The sequence below is a fragment of the Dermochelys coriacea genome, chromosome 28 (assembly GCF_009764565.3).
Source record: "Dermochelys coriacea isolate rDerCor1 chromosome 28, rDerCor1.pri.v4, whole genome shotgun sequence".
Classification (NCBI taxonomy): Eukaryota; Metazoa; Chordata; order Testudines; family Dermochelyidae; genus Dermochelys; species Dermochelys coriacea.
The window spans coordinates 3,442,280-3,458,974 of record NC_050095.1 but is presented as its reverse complement, the minus strand read 5'-3'; the positions used below and the strand labels follow the sequence as shown (position 1 = coordinate 3,458,974).

At 51.0% G+C, this 16,695-nt stretch overlaps 1 protein-coding gene, 2 non-coding genes and 1 pseudogene across 3 annotated transcripts in view; 1 reads left to right on the top strand and 3 right to left on the bottom strand.

The window, feature by feature from the left end:
• Positions 1 to 16,695, top strand: part of LOC119849371 — a 1,398,949-nt pseudogene that overhangs the window by 404,619 nt on the left and 977,635 nt on the right.
• LOC119849376 (zinc finger protein 420-like) overlaps positions 1 to 16,695 on the bottom strand; it is a 3,142,523-nt gene that overhangs the window by 2,353,430 nt on the left and 772,398 nt on the right. The window lies entirely within an intron of this gene.
• TRNAV-AAC lies at positions 15,029 to 15,101 on the bottom strand. Its single transcript has one exon. It is a non-coding gene; the product is annotated as a tRNA-Val (tRNA).
• Positions 15,481 to 15,553, bottom strand: TRNAV-GAC. The gene has a single exon. It is a non-coding gene; the product is annotated as a tRNA-Val (tRNA).

Genomic DNA, 16,695 nt, shown 5'->3' with positions numbered 1-16,695 from the left:
CTCCGGGCCGAAAGGGCCCTCATGGGTGCCACGGACTACCAGCGGGTCCACCTCTTCCCTGACTCCTTACTCACCTACGGGGTAGGTCACGGACTGCTGTGCGGACCATCAGGAGCCGCGAGCATCCCTTCCGGCGAGGATCCCCCCGAGGCCTCCACATGGCACCTCTTACCATCGCAACATTGAACACCCGCGACTGTAGGATGGATCTCCACAGGTCCCAGGTGCTCTCCTTCCTTCGGGAAGGAGGGTACTCTTTGGTTTTCCTTCAGGAGACCCATACTGATCCGACCGCCAAAGACAGCTGGTGGCTGGATTGCGGGGACAGGGTCTACTTTAGCCATCTTACAGTTCGTATGGCTGGAGTGTCAATCCTGTTCTCCCCCGACCTACGGCCCGAGGTGCTGGGGGTTGCCGAGGCTGTGCCGGGCTGCCAGCTGCACCTCCGGGTCCGAATGGAGGGGCTTGTAGTCAACCTCGTTAACATCTATGCCCCGGCAGCAAGCCCAGAGCGCTTGCAATTCTATCATCAGGCGTTTGCCTTCCTCGGCACCTTGGATCCTCATGAGCACCTGGTCCTGGGAGGGGACTTTAACATCACCCTCAAGGAGCGGGACCGCTCAGGGACCGAGCAGAGCCCGGCCGCCGTCGCCATCCTCCAGGAGATAGGCAAACAGCACTCCCTGGTGGACGTCTGGCACGACCACCACCCGAATGACACTTCCACGTTGACCTTTGCCCGGGTGGAGGCCCATCGGTCACGCCTCTCCTGGTTGGACTGCATTTATTTATCACGCTTTCATCTTTCATGAGCCTACTCCTCCAGCATCCGGCTGGCCCCATTTTCTGACCATCATTTAGCCACCGTGACAGCCTCTCTCAGCGCGTAAAGGCCGGGGCGGCCTATTGGCATTTCAACAACAGCTTGATAGAGGATGTGGACTTTGTGGCGTCCTTCCGGGAGTTCTGGCTGGCCTGGCGAGGGCAGCAGCGTGCCTTTCCCTCGGCGCGGCAGTGGTGGGACCTAGGGAAGGTGCGCGCCCAGCTCTTCTCCCGTGACTACACCCGGGGCGCCAGCCGACGGAGGGATGCAGCGATAGAGCAGTTGGAAAGGGAGGTCTTAGAGCTGGAGAGGCGTCTGACCACCAACCCCGAGGATCCACCCCTCTGTAAAGCGTGCCAGGAGAAGCAGGAGGAGCTCCGGGCCCTAGAGGACCATCAGGCCTGGGTTGCCTTTGTTCAATCCCACATCCGTCTCCTTCGGGAGATGGATCACAGCTCCTCCTTCTTCTATGCCCTGGAGAAAAAGACGGGGGCTAAAAAACATGTCATCTGCCTTCTGGCAGAAGATGGCACCCCCCTCACGGATCTGGTGGAGATGTGCAGGAGGGTGAGTGCCTTTTACGCAAGCCTTTTCTCCCCGGATCGGACCGATCCTAACGCTTGCAGAGTGCTCTGGGAGGAGCTCCTGACGGTCAGCGCGGGTGACCAAACCGGCTAGAGCTGCCTCTCACTCTGGCCGAGATCTCAAAAGCCCTCCATCGCATGCCCACCAATAAATCTCCAGCATGGACGGGCTGACCGCGGAGTTCTACCGCGTGTTCTGGAATGTCCTGGGCCCAGACCTAGTCACCGTCTCGGCCGAGTCTTTGCAGAGCGGGGTCCTCCCTCTTTCGTGCAGGTGAGCTGTGCTCACCTTATTGCCGAAGAAGGGGGACCTCCGTGATTTATGAAATTGGCGTCCCGTCTCGCTCCTCAGCACGGACTACAAAGTCCTCAGCACGGACTACAAAGTCATGGCAAAAGCCATCTCGCTGCAGCTAGGGTCCGTGCTGGCGGACGTGGTCCACCCAGACCAGACCGAGACTGTCCTAGGCCACAGCATCTTCAACAACCTATATCTGGTCCGGGACCTTTTGGAACTCGGGTGTAGGGATGGTCTGTCGTTCACCGTCCTGTCCTTAGATCAGGAGAAGGCGTTCGACAGAGTGGATCATGGGTATCTCTTGAGCACTCTGCAAGCGTTTGGCTTCGGACCCCAGTTTGTGGGTTTTCTCCGGGTGCTGCACGCCTCCACAGAGTGTCTGGTCAGGCTCAACTAGACCCTGACTGAACCGGTCAGCTTCGGGCGAGGAGTACGGCAGGGGTGCCCACTCCCTGGCCAGCTGTACGCTCTGGCGATCGAGCCCTTCCTCTGTCTCCTCCGAAGGAGGTTGACAGGGTTGGTGCTGCGGGAGCCGGAGCTGTGGCTGGTCCTGTCAGCGTACGCTGATGACATGATCCTCATGGTCCAGGACCCAGGTGACTTGGCAGGGTGGAGGCTTGCCAGGCCATCCATTCGGCAGCCTCCTCTGCGCGGGTTAACTCTGTCAAGAGCTCTGGCTTGGTGATAGGGGACTGGCGGCAGGCGAGCTCCTTCCCACCCACGCTTCAGGCCATCCGGTGGACCACGGGTCCGCTGCTCTATCTCAGCATTTACCTTTCTGCCATGCGTCCCTGTCCCCCGGAGAACTGGCAGAATTTAGAGGGCAGGGTGACGGAGCGGCTCCAGAAATGGACAGGACTACTCCGGTGGCTCTCCCTTCAAAGGAGAGCACTGGTCCTTAATCAACTAGTCCTGTCCATGCTCTGGTACCGGCTCAACACCCTGGTCCCGGCCCTGGGTTTCCTGGCCAACCTCCGGACATCGATTCTGGAGTTCTTTTGGTCAGGACTGCACTGGGTCCCTGCAGGGGTTCTCAATCTACCCCTGGAGGAGGGAGGGCAGGGCCTGAAATGTCTGCTTCCTCAGGTCCATGTCTTCCGCTTCCAGGCCCTGCAGAGGCTCCTTTATGGTGCAGGTAGTCCAGCGTGGAGCATATTGACTAACTCCTTCCTGCGCCGCTTCCGAGGGCTCCGATATGACCGGCAGCTCCTTTATCTCCATCCGAGAGGTCTTCCGCAAGACCTCTCTGGGCTGCAGATCTTCTACCAAGACCTCCTCTGGACCTGGAAACTCTTTTCAACGACCAGGTCTGTGGCGGCCACCGAGGGGGCAGATCTCCTCGCGGAACCCCTGCTACACAACCCTAAGCTCCGTGTGCAGGTGGTGGAGTCCCGCTTGGTGTGCCAGAGGTTGGTCCTGGCAGAAGTCACAAGAGTCAGAGACCTCCTGGACTTTGACCGGGGACACTGGCTGGATCCCCTGATCCTCGCTCAGTGCATGGGGCTCTCCAGACCTTGTACTCTCCGGCGCATACTTCAGGAGGTGAAGGCTGCTTTTCCGCCCGCTGCTTGGGTTTATCTTGACCGGGTCCTGCACGAGGGGACGCCCCACCCACTCCCTACCCCAGGCCCGCCGGACCTTTTAATTGGACCTCTGCCCCGTGGAACCAGCCGACCCCTTCACTGTAAGCCGGCTGCACGAGATGCAGCTGGTCTGCTTCCAAACCACACCAAGAAAACATCTATACATGCTCATGTTCCATACCCTTCACCCCTCACCCTCGTGTCCCATCCCAATACAAAATGGCGGGACCTCCTGCCATCTTTGGAGGTGAGGAACCCCCGTGGCCAGCCTATATTCCCCCTTAGTCCCGAGACCCGCCGGGGATGTCAGTTGGTGGCTCCTTCAGGAAGCCGTGAGCGCGGGTGTCTACTTGGCATGGTTCACCTCAATCCCAGACACCTGCCCCTTTTGCAGCATGAGGGAAACCCTGCCACATATATACCTGGAGTGTGCCAGGCTGCAGCCCCTATTCTGGCTCCTCACCAATATTTTATTAAGCTTTTGGTTGCATTTTTCCCCTCCCCTTCTTATTTACGCACTCCCTATCCATGGCCCCACAAAGTCACGGGATTTCCTGGTCAAATTCCTCCTGGCCCTAGCTAAAATGGCCATCTACAAAACCAGAGTGAGGAGGTTGGCTGATGGAGCCTCCTGTGACTGTGGGGCCTATTTCCGATCCTCGGTCCGTTCACGTATCCGGGCAGAATTCCTCTGGCCGGCGTCCTCTGACTCCCTTGACGCCTTAGAGGAGCAGTGGGTGCTGTCTGGGGTTCTCTGCTCGGTGTCCCCATCTGGTTCCCTTCGTTTGACCCTTTGACCACACTCCTGTCCCTGTTATTTCATTAGTCGTCCCCCAGAATTTTTTGGTATCTAGGTCCTGCGGATCCCCCTTTTAGGCGGGGGGGGGGGGATCCACTTCCCAGATCCCAATAAGGCTACTCTTCCATAGACGTCTGGCCTTGCCCCGTCACAATATATATAAATATAATCAATCAGATTGCTTGCTTCACTTCTGGAGATAAATAACTGCAAAATAACACATATGTGCACCTCAGTGGGACTGCTCATGTGCTTAAAGTTAAGCACATAATTGAGCATCTTGACAAATGGGGACCTTAACCTGCAGTAAACCTATTTCTTACTCTCAAAAAAAATAACAAAAAAACCCCAAATCAACTACTCTTCCATAGCCATCTGGCCTTGCCACGTCACACTATTCACAATGATTGCAAGATCTTTGACCTGATTAGTTGTAGCTAAATTAACTCCCATCATATTGTATGTATAGTTGGGGTTATTTTTCCCAATGTGCACTACTTTACATTTATCCACATTAAATTTCATTTGCCATTTTGTTGCCAAGTCACTTAGTTTTGTGAGATTTTTTTGAAGTTCTTCACAGTCTGGTTTGGTCTTAACTATCTTGAACAGTTTAGTATCATCTGCAAACTTTGCTGCCTCACTTTTTACCCCTTTCTCTAGATCATTTATGAATGAGTTGAATAGGACTGGTCCTAGGACTGACCCTTGGGGAACACCACTAGTTACCCCCTCCATTCTGAAAATTTACCATTTCTTCCTACCCTTTGTTCCCTGTCTTTTAACCAGTTCTCAATCCATGAAAGGATCTTCCCTCTCATCCCATGAGAACTTAATTTACATAAGAGCCTTTGGTGTGGGACCTTGTCAATTGCTTTATGGAAATCTAAGTACACTATGTTCACTGGATTCCCCCTTGTTGACATGTTTGTTGACTGATTCAAAGAACTCTAATAGATCAGTAAGACATGATGTCCCTTTACAGAAACCATGTTGACTTTTGCCCAACAATTTATGTACTTCTATGTGTTTGACAATTTTATTCTTTACCATTGTTTCAACTAATTTGCTCGGTATTGACGTTAGACTTACCGGTCTGTAATTGTCTAGATCACCTCTCGAGCTCTTTTAAATATTGGCATAACATTAGCTATATTCCAGTCACTGGGTACAGAAGCCAATTTGAAGGACAGGTTACAAATTCTAGTTAGTAGTTCAGCAATTTTACATTTGAGTTCTTTCAGAACTCTTGGGTGAATGCCATCTGGTCCCGGTGACTTGTTACTGTTAAGTTTCTCAATTAATTCCAAAACCTCCTCTAGTGACACCTCAATCTGTGACAATTCTTCAGATATGTCACCTACAAAAGCCGGCTCAGGTTTGGGAAACTCCCTGACATCCTCAGCCATGAAGACTGAAACAAAGAATTTATTTAGTTTCTCCGCAATGACTTTTTCGTCTTTAAGTGCTCCTTTTGTATTTCGATCGTCCAAGGGGCCCCACTGGTTGTTTAGCAGGCTTCCTGCTTCTGATGGACTTAAAAAACATTTTATTTCTTTTTGAGTTTTTGGCTAGCTGTTCTTCAAACTCCTTTTGGGCTTTTCTTATTACATTTTTACACTTAATTTGGCAGTGTTTATGCTCCTTTCTATTTATCTCACTAGGATTTGACTAGGATGTGACCTGTGCCACAGTGTAGCCAGTGTTAGTTTGTCAGAAGAATACTTCCAGTATTTGAAGGGTAGACAAAGCTTTAGACAGATTTATCCCCTATGGCAGTGTTTCCCAAACTTGGGACGCCACTTGTTCAGGGAAAGCCCCTGACGGGCTGGGCCAATTTGTTTACGGGCCGCATGCACAGGTTCAGCTGATTGTGGCTCCACTGGCCGCCTTTCACCACTGTAGGCCAATGGGGGCTGCAGGAAGGGTGGCCACCAAATCCCTCAGCCCACACAACTTCCTGCAGTGCCCATTGGCCTGGAGCGGTAAACCATGGCCAGTGGGAACCGCAATCGGCCGAAACTGTGGACACGGCAGGTAAACTGGCCTGGCCTGCCAGGGGATTACCCTGAACAAGCGGCATTCCTAGTTTGGGGGAAACTGCCATAGGGGAAGCAAGTCATGACATCAATTCCAATCTTGACCTGTCTCCCTGTACATGAGAAAGCTACTAGTATGGAGGGCTGAGCCAGCTGTCTAGTCGCCTGGTTCCTCAACTGTAGCTACAGCTCTTAGTACCCATCCATCCAAAGACTGAGAGAAAGGGAGAGTTCCAACCATTCTCATTTTAGTATCTTACTGTTCCTTTCTCTATTTTATGTGCTGGCCTTTCTGTTATATCAAGGTGGGACTGTATAGCTCAGTGCAAGTGTGACAAAAGCTCATTGGTGCCAATTGGCAAAGGGGTCTGAATAATTCACAGGAAATGCCTCTCTCAGACCTGACAAACTCACCACACCTAACACCCTGATTTTATTATAGTTATCCAGGAAGCACAGCAGTGATATCTCTACTGAAAGCTTGTCAATTATTGTTACTCCTAATCCCTGCAAGAGGTGTGTACAAGTCATATTGAAGGAGTAATGTAAGTACATGGAAAATTATGCCCATATGGTATTGTTATGAAAGTGAGTTACCCCAAGCATAGGTCTTGTTGGGGACTGCCCATTCCAGTGGGAGGAAATTGTCACCCGAACCTTGCTAGCCACTTAGGCGATGTATTGCTCCATTGTGCTTCCTTTGCACCAGCCCCAAAGAGGAAGCGGAAAACTATCAAACTCTAGACATCGAAACCCTGTGGAAGTGAAAACGACAATATGACGAGGAGGAGATCGTCCTTTCGCTGAATATAGACAAAAGACTGATTCAGTTTGTAATAGGTTGGAGAGACACTCTCTGAGTCCATTCATCAAGAAGATCGCTAACGACCAGTGGTGCTTCATGAAAGGCAGGGCCATGGCTCCTAGGGACTAGCAATCACTGCAATAGACTGTCACTTCACACTTCAATCTCCTTAGATAGGAAAGGTAACTATTAAAAAGTGTCTGTTGCATTTTATGATTTTGTTTTGTTTGTAACTGTTTGTTTCCATCCTTCACATTTCTTTCGGTTTAAATCTCTCTCCCTTGTTAAATACATTTCCCTTTGTTCGATAACTGTGCTCAAGTGCTGTGTGTGATACAGGAGCAACGGTCTACAGTAAAACTGGAAACCTTGGATACACCATTGGTTTGAGAAGAGAGGATCCGGGATTTTTCTGAGTCTCTGGTGATCGGGGCTGGACCCCCGAGGGGGGCACATTGAAGGAACTCAGGGGCTAAAATGCCTCTATTTTCAACTGGCAGCGCTGCTGTAGCTCAGAGGAGGGTGCTTGAGTGCCTGACGGGCTGGGTGAGTTTGGTCACGAATCTCCAGCTGCCCAATTCAAAAGTCCCTCTTACTAGTGGCAAGTGGCAAGAAGGAGACTCACAGCCCTCGGCACCCTGAGAAGGGTCACAATGTGCATCTCTGTTGAGCCACCTGTCAAATTCAGACCGGGAAAGCACCCTATAGCATAGCTCCCTGAATCCAAATAATCCTAAAACTCTGCCCTATGAAATCATGGAACATGTGCTCTTTGCTTTGTGAAAGCACGTAAAGAATGCAAGCGCTGGAGGGCAGGGACTGGGTCCAGAGTGAGCTAGACAGATTGGAGGGTTGGGCCAAAAGAAATTGGGTAATGATTATTCCCCTCTATTCAGCACTGGTGAGGCCACATCCGGAGTACTGCATCCCGTTTTGTGCCCCCCACTACAGAAAGGATGTGGACAAATAACAGAGAGCCCAGCGGAGGGCAACAAAAATGATCATGGCACTGAGGCCTGTGTGTTATGAGGAGATGGTGAGGGAAGAGAAGAGCGAGGGGGGATTTGATAGCAGCCTTCAACTATCTGAGGATGGAGTTTGGCTATTCTCAGTGGTGGCAGGTGAGAGAACAAGGAGCAATGGTCTGAAGTTGCAGTGGGGGAGGTCTAAGTTGGATATTGGGAAACAGGATTTTACTAGGAGGGTGGTGAAGCAGTGGAATGGGTTACCTCAGGAGGTGGTGGAATCTCCCTCCTTAGCGGTTTTTAAGGCCGAGCTTGACAAAGCCCTGGCTGGGATGATTTAGTTGGGGTTGGTCCTGATTTGAGCAGGGGGTTGGACTAGACACCTCCTGAGGTCTCTTCTGACCCGAACATTCTGTGGGTATGTCTACACTACGAAATTAGATCGGATTTATAGAAGTTGGTTTTTTAGAAATTGTTTTTATACAGTCGATTGAGTGTGTCCCCACACAAAATGCTCTAGTGCATTAAGTGCATTAACTCGGTAGAGTGCTTCTACAATACCAAGGCTAGCGTCGACTTCTGGAGCGTTGCACTGTGGGTAGCTATCCCAAAGTTCCCGCGGTCTCCGCCATCCATTGGAATTCTAGGTTGAGATCCCAATGGGGCAAAAACATTGTCACGAGTGGTTCTGGGTACATTTCTTCAGGCCCTTTTTTCCTCCTTCCCTCCGTGAAAGCAACGGCAGACAATCATTTCACGCCTTTTTTCCTGGGTTACCCATGCAGACGCCATACCACAGCAAGCATGGAGCCTGCTCAGCTCACTGTCACCCTACGTCTCTTGGGTGCTGACAGATGTGGTCCTGCATTGCTACACAGCAGCAGCAACCCATTGCCTTGTGGCAGCAGATGGTGCAATAGCCTTGATAACCATCGTCATCATGTCCGAGGTGCTCTTGGCCACCTCGCTAAGGTTGGTAAGGAGCGTCTGGGCACACATGGGAACAGGGACTAAAATAGGAGTGACTCAAACAGGTCATTCTCTTTAGCCCTGAAGGTAGTCATATTGCACCGTCTTCTGGTGAGCAGCCAGGAGATGAGGATGGCTAGCAGTCCTACTGCACCATCTGCTGCCAACCAAAGATATAAAAGATAGATGGAGTGGATCAAAATAAGAAATAGACCAGATTTGTTTTGTATTCATTTCGTTCCACCCTCCCTCCGTGAAATCAATGGACAACAATCATTTCAGTGAGGTCTGTCAGGGGCAACTTGAAAAGTTTAATGGAGATTCAGTAGTGCTTGGAACATGGAGTGCTGGGGGAGAGGGATAGCTTAGTGGGTTGAGCCTTGGTCTGCTCAACCCAGGGTTTTGAGTTCAATCCTTGAGGGGGCCATTCTGTAAAAAAGTTGTTTTTGTTTCTTCTTGATGTAAAGCCACCCCCTTTGTTGATTTTAATTCCCTGTAAGCAAACCCTGTAAGCCATGTCGTCAGTTGCCCCTCCCTCCGTCAGAGCAACGGCAGAGAATCGTTCTGCGCCTTTTTTCTGTGCAGACGCCATACCACAAGCATGAAGCCCGCTCAGATCACTTTGGCAATTAGGAGCACATTAAACACCACGCGCATTATCCAGCAGTATATGCAGCACCAGAACCTTACAAAGCGAAACCGGGCGAGTAGGCCACATCAGCGCGGTGACAAGAGTGCTCCACGATGTGTGTGAGAGTAAGGGGGAGACGTTTATGGCGGGGTGGGAGGTTGAGGCAAATCGCCTGGCCGCTGCTTACACGCAGCCAGACACCAGGGCGGTTAGAAGAGCACAGGAGGGCGCAGTGCGCATCAGAGAAGCTTTAAAAACCAGTTTCATGACTGGCCAGGCTACGGTGTGAAAGTTCTGTTGGTTTCTCCTTGATGAAACCCCCCAAAACCCTTGGTTCCCTCTTCTTCCCTGTAAGGTAATCACCCTCCCCTCCCCCCTCAATCACCGCTTGCAGAGGCAATAAAGACATTGTTGCTTCACATTCATGCCTTCTTTATGAATTCATCCGATAAATAGGGGGATAACTGCCAAGGTAGCCCGGGAGGGGTGATGGAGGAGAGAAGCACCCGGTGGGGTGGTGGAGGAGGGAAGGACAAGGCCATAAAGCACTTTAAAAGGTTAAAACTTGAAAACTTATTGAATGCCAGCCTTCTGTTACTTGGGCAATCCTCTGGGGGGGAGTGGCTGGGTGGCTGGAGGCCCCCCCCATCGCGTTTTTGGGCGTCTGGGTGAGGAGGCTATGGAACTTGGGGAGGAGGGCGGTTTGTTACACAGGGGCTGTAGCGCCGGTGTGTGCTCCTGCTGCCTTTCCTGCAGCTCAACCATACGCTGGAGCAAATGAGTTTGATCCTCCAGCAGCCTCAGCATTGAATCCTGCCTCCTCTCATCACACTGCTGCCACCTTTCAGCTTCAGCCCTCTCTTCAGCCAAACACCTCTCCTCCCGGTCATTTTGTGATTTCCTGCACTCTCACATTGTCTGCCTCCACACCTTCGTCTCTGCTCCGTCAGTGTGGGAGGACAGCATGAAGTCAGAGAACATTTCATCGTGAGTGTGTTTTTTTCACCTTCTAATCTTCGCTAGCCTCTGGGAAGGAGAAGATCCTTGAAACACATGCAGCTGGTGGAGAGGAAAAAAAGGGACAGTGGTATTTCAAAAGACACATTTTATAGGGCAATGGGTACACTCTTTCACGGTAAACCTTGCTGTTAACATTAGATACATAGCAGATTTGCTTTCGTTACAAGGTCGCATTTTGCCTCCCCCCACCGCGTGGCTAACCCCTCTTCCCTCCCTGTGGCTAACAGCAGGCAACATTTCTGTTCAGCCACAGGCAAACAGTCCAGCAGGAACGGGCTCTCTGAATGTCCCCTTAAGAAAAGCACCCTATTTCAACCAGGTGACCAAGAATGATATCACTCTCCTGAGGATAACTCCGAGAGAGAAAGAACGGATGTTGTTGGAACGCCAGCAAACATACGCTGCCATGCTTTCTTGTGCAATGATTCCCGACTATATGCTACTGACCTGGTGTGGTAAAGTGTCCTGCCATGGTGGACGGAATAAGGCTGCCCTCCCCAGAAACCTTTTGCAAAGGCTTTGGGAGTAGATCCAGGAGATCTTTATGGAGATGTCCCTGCAGGATTTCCATTCCATTCCCAGACATGTTAACAGACTACAACCAGGAGTTGTACTGGTCGCGAATGCCAGGGTCAATTAATCATTAAAAACGCTTGCTTTTTAACCATGTATACTATTTTAAAAGGTACACTCACCAGAGGTCCCTTCTCCACGTGGCAGGTCCGGGAGGCAGCCTTGGGTGGATTTGGGGGGTACTGACTCCAGGTCCAGGGTGAGAAACAGTTCCTGGCTGTCGGGAAATCCGCTTTCTCCGCTTGCTTGCTGTAAGCTATCTACAACCTCATCATCATCATCTTCCTCGTCTCCAAAACCTGCTTCCGTGTTGCCTCCCTCTCCATTGATGTAGTCAAAGCACACAGTTGGGGTACTGGTGGCTGAGCCCCCTAAAATGGCATGAAGCTCATCATAGAATGGCATGTTTGGGGCTCTGACCCGGAGCGGCTGTTTGCCTCTCTGGTTTTCTGGTAGGCTTGCCTCAGCTCCTTAAGTTTCATGCAGCACTGCTTCGGGGCCCTGTTATGGCCTCTGTCCTTCATGCCCTGGGAGATTTTAACAAATGTTTTGGCATTTCGAAAACTGGAACGTAGTTCTGATAACACGGATTCCTCTCCCCAGACAGCGATCAGATCTCGTATCTCCCGTTCGGTCCATGCTGGAGCTCTTTTGCCATTCTGGGACTCCATCATGTTCACCTCTGCTGATGAGCTCTGCACTCACCTGCAGCTTGCCACGCTGGCCAAACAGGAAATGAAATTCAAAAGTTCACGAGCCTTTTCCTGTCTACCTGGCCAGGGCATCTGAATTGAGAGTGCTGTCCAGAGAAGTCACAATGGAGCACTCTGGGATAGCTTCCGGAGGCCAATACCATCTAATTGAGTCCACACTACCCCAAATTCGACCCAGCAAGGCCCATTTCAGCGCTTATCTCCTTGTTGGGGTGGAGTAAAGAAATCCATTTTAAGAGCCCTTGAAGTAGAAAAAAAGGGTTTCGCCGTGTGGACGGGTGCAGGTTAAATCGATTTAACCCTGCTCAATTCGAACTCAACTCCTAGCGTAGACTAGGGCTAGGGAGCTGCAAGTGATCCCCAAATGTTTCTTTGTATTCGCATCTGTACAGATGCTGGGAATGGGCAACAGGGGATGGATCAATTGATGATTACCTGTTCTGTTCATTCCCTCTGAAGCACCTGGCATTGAGCACTCCTGGAAGACGGGACACTGGGCTAGATGGACCACTGGTCTGACCCAGTACAGCTATTCTTATGGTTTATGTACAGGAATGAGGCCCTCACAAAGCGGAAATGGGGAGAGGGGATCTAACTTTAAATCCGTTTTAGAGAGAAATGTGTTCAAACACTGTGAGACTCGATGTATGGAAGAAATAACAAGTGATCCCCAGCTCCTTCCCCCAAGCCTTAGGTGGGGATTAGCTGCCAACAGCTACAGCTGCTGCTCTGAGGGGAGCGGTATAAATGCCTGTGGATGCAGCCCAGCAGGTGGTTCACCTGGGGTAGATGGTGAATTGCTGGGCAGGGATGCTGCACCGGCTGGGGTCTGAACTATGAACAGCGATTGAAGGACTCTACAGCGGCCTCCAGTGGGGTTGAGGATGCCGAGGCAGTGGAATCAGAGCATCACAGTTATCAAGATTCAAAGCTGCTTGTGGGTGGAGGGCGGGGGGTTGACTCTGCTGAATTTTTAGTGCATCCCCTTAACTACTTGCCCATGACAACCTGGCAGCCCCCTGCTTTGTCATTGCACTGCAGCTGTGTTCTCTCTGGAAAGGGTCTCCAGAAATTGGTATTTGCAGCTGCATTAAAGAGTCATAAAAGAGAAGGAAGAGTTAATGTCTTAGAAAAGTCTGTTTGTGTAAGTGTGTGTAAGATGGGTGGGAAGGTTTCCAGAAATCAGTTTGCTCCAGTCTCTTTTCTCTGGGATTTCCTTTAGAAAAAGCTAAAGCAGGGAGCAAACCCTCTGCCCTCTCTGAGGCTCAAACTCAGGAGCTTCAGATTATGAGCTTGACATGCTGCCAACTACACTAAGAAGGCTGTAAAAAAGAAAAGGAGTACTTGTGGCACCTTGGAGACTAACACATTTATTTGAGCATCAGCTTTCGTGAGGTACAGCTCACTTCATCGGATGCATTCGGTGGAAAATACAGTGGGGAGATTTATATACACACACAGGGAACATGAAACAATGGGTTTTCTCATACACAATGTAAGGAGAGTGATCACTTAATATGAGCTATATCCCAGCAGGAAGGAGGGGGGGAAGGAGGAAAACCTTTTGTGGTGATAATCAAGTTGGGCCATTTCCAGCAGTTAAGAAGAAGGTCTCAGGAACAGTGGGGGGTGGGGTGGGGGGAGAAATAACATGGGGAAATAGTTTCACTTTATGGAATGACTCATCCACTCCCAGTCTCTAGTCAAGCCTAAATTAATTGTATCCAATTTGCAAATTAATTCCAATTCAGCAGTCTCTGCCCGGAGAAGGCTGTGAAAGGCTTTTAGCTCAGTGCATGCAGGAACCTTTTCCACAGTGACTGGGGCAGGAAAGGAGCCCGGGTTGTACTGGAAGAAGCAGGAAGATCTGGTGCCCAGACACATGGCATGGCAGCAAACAAACCGCCTCCCCCTGCCTCTGAACAATCCACCTGGGACTAAGAGCAGCCCTTGGGGGCTTTCTTCTTGCCACTTCTGCTGGCATGGGCAGGCATCCTGGAGGCCCTTCTAGAAGAGAACTGAGAAGTGAGTTGGGAAAACCAGTTGGAAAACAGGAAGCTCAGGTTTAGACTCATTCATACTATAAAAGAATCCTTCAATTCTAGTATCACACTCAATACAATTGCCTCAGCCTCATAGTTTCCCAAAGGGAAAACTTCAGTTCTCTCCAAAGGGAGTGGAGAGAAAACACTTTTTCAGAGTCCAGGAGAGACGAGGAAGGTGGAGAGGCCTCAGATTACTATAATCCAGTGTGGATAAATCAGGCTTATTCACCCTGTATACTGGAACAGCAGTGAAGGCCAGAAAGGAGCAGTAGTTCTCACTGGAACATGTCCAGCCACTGCTCACAGGCAACCCCCAAGCAAACCACAGCACACCATCTTGGCCAGAAAGAAGCCCACTCAGACTCACTATTGCTTCTTTTCCTTCCACCCAGAACCCTGCTTCTTCTCCTGGACTGCAAGCAGCCATCCCTGGGAAGCCAACAGGTGGACACAGGATTCTACCTCCCAGCAGCCAACTGCACTACCATCGGTTTGGCCCTCAGAAGGGCAGACCAGGGGTTCCCGGATCCCAGTTGCTCACAGCCAGCCCAACCCCCGCCTCCAAAGCCATCAATCACTCCCCCGGGTAGGCCACAAAGGAGGAGTGGTTCTCACTGCTCCATGTGTGGCAGGGAGCCTCTCAAGCCCATCACCACAGAACAAGCTTGGCCAGAAAAGAGCCCTGGCGCACGCAAACTCGGACTCAGCTTGGCTTGTCAGCCTTTCACCCAGAACCGTCCTTCTCCTGGACTGCAAGGTGCCATCCCTGGGAAGCCAAGAGGCAGACCCAGGATTCTATCTCCCAGCAGCCAACCGCACCTCCCCAGGCTTTGGCAGAAGGAATGGTGACGCTCTGCTAACCCCACTGAGGCTCTAGCTTCTGCCTTGCCTTCCACATCATGACTTTCCTCTTTTGCCCCATTCCTGCCTCCCTTCCTCCTTTGGCAAGTCACTCCAAGGAGGGCAGCTGGAAGAGCCGGCCTCCATAGGCCAACCTCCAAGGGCAGAGGAGGCCAAGCCACAAGGCTCCAAAAGGTGACTGGCCTAGACCCTTTAGCTTTCTCAGCTCATTTCACCACCCTCTGTCCTGCAGGGCTCGAGGTTATCCCAGGGATAGGCCAGGAGTAGAAGTAGGAGCATCTTGCTGCACAGCTAGAGGAGCTGGGAAAAGGAAGCCATCCTGTTTCTGCCCGGTTTCAAACCAGGGACCTTTTGCCTGTTAGGCAAATGTGATAACCACTACACTACAGCAACTCTGTCACAGCATTCTGCCCCTCCCTTCAAATTCCATCCACTTGGCTAGCACTCGCCCTGGCACACACTGATGGGCAAACCTGGAGAACATGGTGGCAGCCCTTCGATAGGTCAGCTGGTAGAGCCAAGGACTGGAGCCGGCGCTCAGGAAGTCATCCTTCTGTCACCCTTGTGACTCCAGCTTGAAGGAGAGCTTCTTTTTCTTCCCCTTCCTGAGAAAGAGCAACAGAAGAAAGAAAGCTCAGGTGGGCCAACTTGGTGCACAAGTCCACCTGCTTTTCCTGCTGGAGAGCCTGAAAGGAGGGACTCGTGATGGGGAAAGGCACAGCTGCGCTTCCAGAAAACAGCCCACCCCTGCACACAAAGGAACCAAAGGATACACTGAAGCCTGGGATTGAACCAGAGACCTCTAGAGCGTCAATCTAATGCTCTCCCCACTGAGCTACTTTGGCAACGCCAGAGCACCTTTTTTGGCCTGCTGCTTCTCTGTCGGGGATGCTTTTGTCAGCCATGGCATTCAAAAAGGACATCATTGCGAGTGGCCCACGAAGGCAAGATGAAGTTTTGCCTGCCTTGCTCAGCTTGAGTTGCTTCCTCAGCCCATTCTTGCTTTAGTTCCTGGGTTACCTCATGGCTGAAGGCGACGGGGGCCTAGCGATACGGGGAGGAAGTCGGGCAGCTGAACCCTGGTGGCAAGAGTCCTGCTGCCACTTGCCACCCCACCCTGTATTCCCGGCTTTCCCCACTGGCCGCCAGGGACTTGGTGCGTTGCAGCACAGGGGAAAGAGGTGGACCGAGCTACCCTGGCCTTGAAGCTCAGGCTCATTAAAACATATGTGCAGTCTACGATGGCCAATGAGAGACCGACACCACTTGCTATTTTATCCCTGGAAAATGCATTGGCCAGTCTTTGGATCTCTCTAAGGGTGCACTTCAGTTCAGGAGGGCAAACGTGAGAAAGTGACCTTTGAACTAAAGGACTAGGGTTAACAGGCTAACGCTCTTTCTCACTGTAACACTGGTTCAGACTAGTCCACCCTGTCTTGGTGGCAGTTCGATTTCCAGATGATAGCACATTTCAGTTACTGTTAAAATTAAAAAAATTCTATATGCTTAAAGGAAATCAACTTTTGTGTTTGATTATTTCTGGCATGAATAAAAACAGATGTCCAGATCCTAGCCTGCCAATTTATCATCTTATAGGACAGAGAAAAGCATGCATCCAAATTCCGCATCAAAATCATGACATGAGTTGCAAATGTAAAAAAAATAAAATAGTCAAAAGTTTAACATGTGAGGGGGGGCACCGCAGATGCTTCTTGCCTGGGGTGCTATTTGGTTGAGGGGAAGCCCTGTCAGGGAGAAGAGGAGTTAGTTTACATACCTATTGTCAGGCTATAATATATGGGCCCCCTGCCCTGTGGAAGGGATCCCGGTTGCCCAGACTCAGGGCTGGAACAGGCCCCTGTTTTAGGGGGAGGCTGCATGGTTTAGAGCAGGGGTGGCCAATATGAGCCTGAGAAGGAGCCAGAATTTACCGATGTACATTGCCAAAGAGCCACAGTAATATGTCAGCAGCCCTGCATCAACTCCA